The sequence below is a fragment of the Mustela lutreola genome, chromosome 1, assembly GCF_030435805.1.
Source record: "Mustela lutreola isolate mMusLut2 chromosome 1, mMusLut2.pri, whole genome shotgun sequence".
NCBI lineage: Eukaryota > Metazoa > Chordata > Mammalia > Carnivora > Mustelidae > Mustela > Mustela lutreola.
The window spans coordinates 274,274,661-274,281,660 of record NC_081290.1 but is presented as its reverse complement, the minus strand read 5'-3'; the positions used below and the strand labels follow the sequence as shown (position 1 = coordinate 274,281,660).

At 37.5% G+C, this 7,000-nt stretch overlaps 1 pseudogene; it reads right to left on the bottom strand.

The window, feature by feature from the left end:
* Nucleotides 1-5,718: 5,718 nt before the first annotated feature.
* LOC131822499 (olfactory receptor 4A47-like) lies at nt 5,719-6,643 on the bottom strand (annotated as a pseudogene).
* Nucleotides 6,644-7,000: the final 357 nt, after the last annotated feature.

The window sequence follows — 7,000 nt, the reverse complement described above, 5'->3', positions numbered from 1 at the left end:
AACATATAAACTACCACAACTGAACCAGGAAGAAATAGAAAGTCTGAACAGACCCATAACCAGTAAGGAGATTGAAACAGTTATTAAAAATCTCCAAACAAACAAAAGCCCAGGGCCAGACGGCTTCCCGGGGGAATTCTACCAAACATTTAAAGAAGAACTAATTCCTATTCTCCTGAAACTGTTCCAAAAAATAGAAATGGAAGGAAAACTTCCAAACTCATTTTATGAGGCCAGCATCACCTTGATCCCAAAACCAGACAAGGATCCCACCAAAAAAGAGAGCTATAGACCGATATCCTTGATGAACACAGATGCGAAAATACTCAACAAAATACTAGCCAATAGGATTCAACAGTACATTAAAAAGATTATTCACCACGACCAAGTGGGATTTATTCCAGGGCTGCAAGGTTGGTTCAACATCCGCAAATCTGTCAATGTGATACAACACATCAATAAAAGAAAGAACAAGAACCATATGATACTCTCAATAGATGCTGAAAAAGCATTTGACAAAGTACAACATCCCTTCCTGATCAAAACTCTTCAAAGTGTAGGGATAGAGGGCACATACCTCAATATCATCAAAGCCATCTATGAAAAACCCACCGCAAATATCATTCTCAATGGAGAAAAACTGAAAGCTTTTCCGCTAAGGTCAGGAACACGGCAGGGATGTCCATTATCACCACTGCTATTCAACATCGTACTAGAGGTCCTAGCCTCAGCAATCAGACAACAAAAGGAAATTAAAGGCATCCAAATCGGCAAAGAAGAAGTCAAATTATCACTCTTCGCAGATGATATGATACTATATGTGGAAAACCCAAAAGACTCCATTCCAAAACTGCTAGAACTTATACAGGAATTCAGTAAAGTGTCAGGATATAAAATCAATGCACAGAAATCAGTTGCATTTCTCTACACCAACAGCAAGACAGAAGAAAGAGATATTAAGGAGTCAATCCCATTTACAATTGCATCCAAAACCATAAGATACCTAGGAATAAACCTAACCAAAGAGACACAGAATCTATACTCAGAAAACTATAAAGTACTCATGAAAGAAATTGAGGAAGACACCAAGAAATGGAAAAATGTTCCATGCTCCTGGATTGGAAGAATAAATATTGTGAAAATGTCTATGCTACCTAAAGCAATCTACACATTTAATGCAATTCCTATCAAAGTACCATCCATCTTTTTCAAAGAAATGGAACAAATAATGCTAAAATTTATATGGAACCAGAAAAGACCTCGAATAGCCAAAGGGATATTGAAAAAGAAAGCCAACGTTGGTGGCATCACAATTCCGGACTTCAAGCTCTATTACAAAGCTGTCATCATCAAGACAGCATGGTACTGGCACAAAAACAGACACATAGATCAATGGAACAGAATAGAGAGCCCAGAAATAGACCCTCAAATCTATGGTCAACTAATCTTCGACAAAGCAGGAAAGAATGTCCAATGGAAAAAAGACAGCCTTTTCAATAAATGGTGCTGGGAAAATTGGACAGCCACATGCAGAAAAATGAAATTGGACCATTTCCTTACACCACACACAAAAATAGATTCAAAATGGATGAAGGATCTCAATGTACGAAAGGAATCCATCAAAATCCTTGAGGAGAACACGGGCAGCAACCTCTTCGACCTCTGCCGCAGCAACATCTTCCTAGGAACAACGCAAAAGGCAAGGGAAGCAAGGGAAAAAATGAACGACTGGGATTTCATCAAGATCAAAAGCTTTTGCACAGCAAAGGAAACAGTTAACAAAATCAAAAGACAACTGACAGAATGGGAGAAGATATTTGCAAACGACATATCAGATAAAGGACTAGTGTCCAGAATCTATAAAGAACTTAGCAAACTCAACACCCAAAGAACAAATAATCCAATCAAGAAATGGGCAGAAGACATGAACAGACATTTCTGCAAAGAAGACATCCAGATGGCGAACAGACACATGAAAAAGTGCTCCATATCACTCGGCATCGGGGAAATACAAATCAAAACCACAATGAGATATCACCTCACACCAGTCAGAATGGCTAAAATCAACAAGTCAGGAAATGACAGATGCTGGCGAGGATGCGGAGAAAGGGGAACCCTCCTACACTGTTGGTGGGAATGCAAGCTGGTGCAGCCACTCTGGAAAACAGCATGGAGGTTCCTCAAAATGTTGAAAATAGAACTGCCCTATGACCCAGCAATTGCACTATTGGGTATTTACCCTAAAGATACAAATGTAGTGATCCAAAGGGACACATGCACCCGAATGTTTATAGGAGCAATGTCCACAATAGCCAAACTATGGAAAGAACCTAGATGTCCATCAACAGATGAATGGATCAAGAAGATGTGGTATATATACACAATGGAATACTATGCAGCCATCAAAAGAAATGAAATCTTGCCATTTGCAACAACATGGATGGAACTAGAGCGTATCATGCTTAGCGAAATAAGTCAAGCAGAGAAAGACAACTATCATATGATCTCCCTGATATGAGGAAGTGGTGATGCAACATGGAGGCTTAAGTGGGTAGAAGAAGAATAAATGAAACAAGATGGGATTGGGAGGGAGACAAACCATAAGTGACTCTTAATCTCACAAAACAAACTGAGGGTTGCCGGGGGGAGGGGGTTTGGGAGAAGGGGGTGGGATTATGGACATTGGGGAGGGTATGTGATTTGGTGAGTGCTGTGAAGTGTGTAAACCTGGTGATTCACAGACCTGTACCCCTGGGGATAAAAATATATGTTTATAAAAAATAAAAAATTAAAAGTTAAAAAAAAAAAGAAGGAAAATAAATAAATAAATAAATAAAAATAGTCTTCAAATGTCAAAAAAAAAAAAAAAGAGAAATAAATAACTACTAGATCATGAAGGGAGAATTCTAGGAAAAGGGACACCACAAAAGAAACAATATTTAAATAATTGGAATATGAGAAAAAAAAGATAAGAGAGAGGGAGGCAGAAGGTACATTGCAGCAAATTATAGTGGAGAACTGCCCTAACCTGGGGACAGAAACAGGCATCCAAGTCCAGGAGGCATAGAGGAACCTGCTTAAAATCTATAAAAACAGTTCAACACCCTGACATATAATAATGAAACTTGCAAATCTCAGAGACAAGGAGAAAATCCTTCAAGTAGCTCAGGACAAGAGGTCTATAACATACCAGGGTAGAAATATTAGATTGGCAGCTAACTCTCCAGAATCCTCACAGGCCACAAAGGACAGGCATGATATATCCAGGGTGCTAAACAAGAAAAATATGCAACCAACAATACTTTATCCAGCTAGGGTGTCATTCCAAGAGGAGTGATAAAAAGCTTCCAAGACAAACAAAAACGGTAAGAATTTGTGATTACCAAATCAGCCCTACAGGAAATATTAAAAGGAACTTTCTGAGCAAAGGGAGAGCCCAAAAGTAACCAGAAAGGAATAGAGACAATATACAGAAATGGTGATGTTACAGGTAGTACAATGACACTAAATTCCTATCATTCAACAGTTACTCTGAATGTAAATGGGCTAAATGCTACAATCAAAGGACATAGAGTATGATATCAGTTGGATAAAAATGCAAGACCCACAGATGTGTAGTCTGCAAGAGACTCATTTTTGGCCCAACAATATATTTGGATTTGAGGTGAGGGGGTGGAAAACCATTTACCATGCTAATGGACATCAAAAGAAAGTTGAGGTGACAATCCTAACATCAGAAAAATTACATTTTAAATCAAAGAATGTAATAAGAGATGAGGAAGAACACTATCATAATTAAAGGGTCTATCCAACAAGATGGTCTAACATCTGTAAATATTTATGCCCCTAACAAAGGAGCAGTCAATTATATAAGTCAGTTAATAACAAAAGTAAAGAAACACATTGATACTAATACAATAATAGTGGGGGACTTTAATATCCCCCTCACTGAAATGGACAGATCATCTCAATGGAAGATCTACAAGGAAACAAGGTTTTGAATGACACAATGGACCAGATGGACTTCACAGATGTATTCAGAATGTTCCATCCTAAAGCAACAAAATCCACATACTCCTCAAGTGCACATGGAGCATTCTCCAGAATACATTACATCCTGGGCCACAAATTGGGTCTCAACCAGTACCACAAGACCATGAACATTACCAGCATATTTTCAGACAACAGTGCTTTGAAACTAGGACTCAATCAGAAGAGGAAATGTCAAAAGAACTCAAATACAAGAAAGCTAAAGAGCATCCTACTAAAAAATTATTTGGTTTACCATGAAATTAAAGAAACATTAAAGGAAAAGTCATGGAAACAAATGAAAATGAAAACACAACTGTTCAAAACCTTGGTATTCAGCAAAGACAGTCCTAGGAGGGAGGTATGTAAGAACACATACCTTTCTCAAGAAACAAGAACAGTCTCAAATATACAACCTAACCTTAACACCTAAGGAGCTGGAGGAAGAACAGAAAAGAAAGCCTAAACGCAGCAGGAAAAGAGAGATAAGAAAGATTAGAGCAGGAATCAATGAAATAGAACCCAAAAGAACAGTAGTACAGATAACTAAACTAGTACATGGTTCTCGAAAGAATTGACAATATTGATAAATCCTAGGCCAGATTTATCAAAAAGAAAAGAGAAAGGACTCAAATAAATAAAATCATGAATGAAAGAGGAAAGACCATGCCACACTGAAAAAATCCAAACAATTATAAGATCATATTATGAGCAATCATATGCCAAAAACCTAGGTAATCTGGAAGAAATGGATGCATTTCTAGAGACATATAAACTACCAAAACTTTTTGAGCATTTTATCCCATTGTGTAAGGCTAGCTTTTCTATTAATTTCTATTACACATCAATCTTCCTTATAAAAACAGAAGTGTTACACGTTTTATTTTATATGTAAGGCAACAAAAATTTAATGAGCAAAACATTCCATGCATCATTAAATATCACAAATAATATAATAAGAATTACTTTATTATTTTAAGATTTTTTTAATTCTTTATTTGAGAAAATCAGAGAGAAAGCAGGGTAAAGAGCAGAGGGAGAGAGACAAGACAGACTCCACACTGCGCAGGGAGCCTGACCCAGGGATCAAGACCCTGAGATCATAACCTGAATCCAAACCAAGAGGAAGATGACTTAACCAACTGAGCCACCTTCGTGCCCAAAAGGAATTACCTTAAATGACATGAAAATAATGCTAGCTATCAGAAAAAAAAAAAAAAAAACTTGAAAATACAGACTTATTAAAGCTTAGTAAAACCATATAAAAATTTCCTCACTAATTTTTATCTATTGTTGAATCCCTGCTATAATGGCATCACACCTTTAAATGAAGTCTTACAGGTATTATGAGCCTTACATTCTAGCAGGAAGGGAAAGTGTTATTATAACACAATCATCTAGTTCATCTTTAATTATCATTAACTTAATTTGTTGGGGAAAAAAATGGGAACACAGAATTATTTTTTTAATTTATTTTTTATTTATTTTCAGCATAACAATATTCATTATTTTTGCACCACACCCAGTGCTCCATGCAATCCATGCCCTCTATAATCCCTACCACCTGGTACCCCAACGTCCCACCCCCCGCCCCTTCAAAACTCTCAGATTCATTTTAAGAATACTTCTGCATTCTCAGAAAATGGGTCCAATGTAAAGGAATTCTCCTTATGGTAGATAAAACACTGATCAACTAAAAGATATGACATTTCTACTCCAGAGATTCTTCATAGCATTTCTCATCTCAGAATTTCTCAGAGTGTAGATCAGTGGGTTCAGCATGAGGGTTATGACTGTATAAAACACACCCAATGACTTGTCAATGGGAAAGGTTTTAACAGGTCTTACATACATAAAAATACATGGAACAAAGAATAAGACCAACACAAGGATGTGAGAACCACAGGTCTGGAGAGCTTTCCGCCTCCCTTCTGAACTAAAGTTCTTCAGAGAGTACAAGATGACACCATGAGAAATGAGCAAGAACACAAACACAATAGTGAACATCATCCCTCCATTGGCCACGACTAATAGGCCAATGACATATGTGTCAGTACAAACCAATTTCATTAAGTGGTACATGTCACAGGAAAAGTGGTCAATGATATAGGGACCACAGAATGGGAGCCCATAAATAGTGCTAACTTGAATAACTGAATGCAGAAAATCTCCCACCCAGGACACTATCATCATCACAACACACCCACTGCCTCATGATCACCAAATAATGCAAGGGCTTACAGATGGCCACATAATGGTCATAGGCCATCACCAGCAGAAGAAAGACCTCTGAGCCACCCAAAAAGTGCTCTGTAAATAGCTGAGTCATACAGGATTGGAAGGATATGGTATTTTTTGCAAACAACAAATCTGAAATTAATCTGGGGCAAATGCAAGAGGAATAAGTGATATCGATAAAAGACCAGTTAGCAAGAAACAAGTACATAGGTGAGCCCAGGGTCTTGCTGACTGCTATAGTCACCACAATGAGCATGTTGCCCACCACAGTCAAAATATAGAAGAGCAAGAACATAACAAGAAGGACCTTCTGTTCCTTTGGATCTTGGGTGAGGCCCAAGAGGACAAAGTAAGTTACATTGTTTCTTGGGTCCATCTAGTCTGGATGGGAGTGACTTCTCCTATTAGAGCCAGGTGATCTACAAAACAGGAAAGAACGCCTTTAAATGCATTATAAGGTAATTTTTTATTGATTCATTCCATTAAAAGATTGTGTAAAATATTGTGGCAGGAGTATCTATTTGTGTCACAGACATTGTGAATTCCAAGTTGAACAAGTCATGATTTTCTACACTCAATGATAACATACATAATAATATTCAATGAAATAAGTGCCAATATAAAGATAGTCACACAATGCAAAGGTCAGTGGTTATGAATATATTAATCAAATAGCAAACAAAGAAGGCTTCCCAGAGGAAGAAGTCCTTCCTGGGATTTAAAGGAGAAGTGG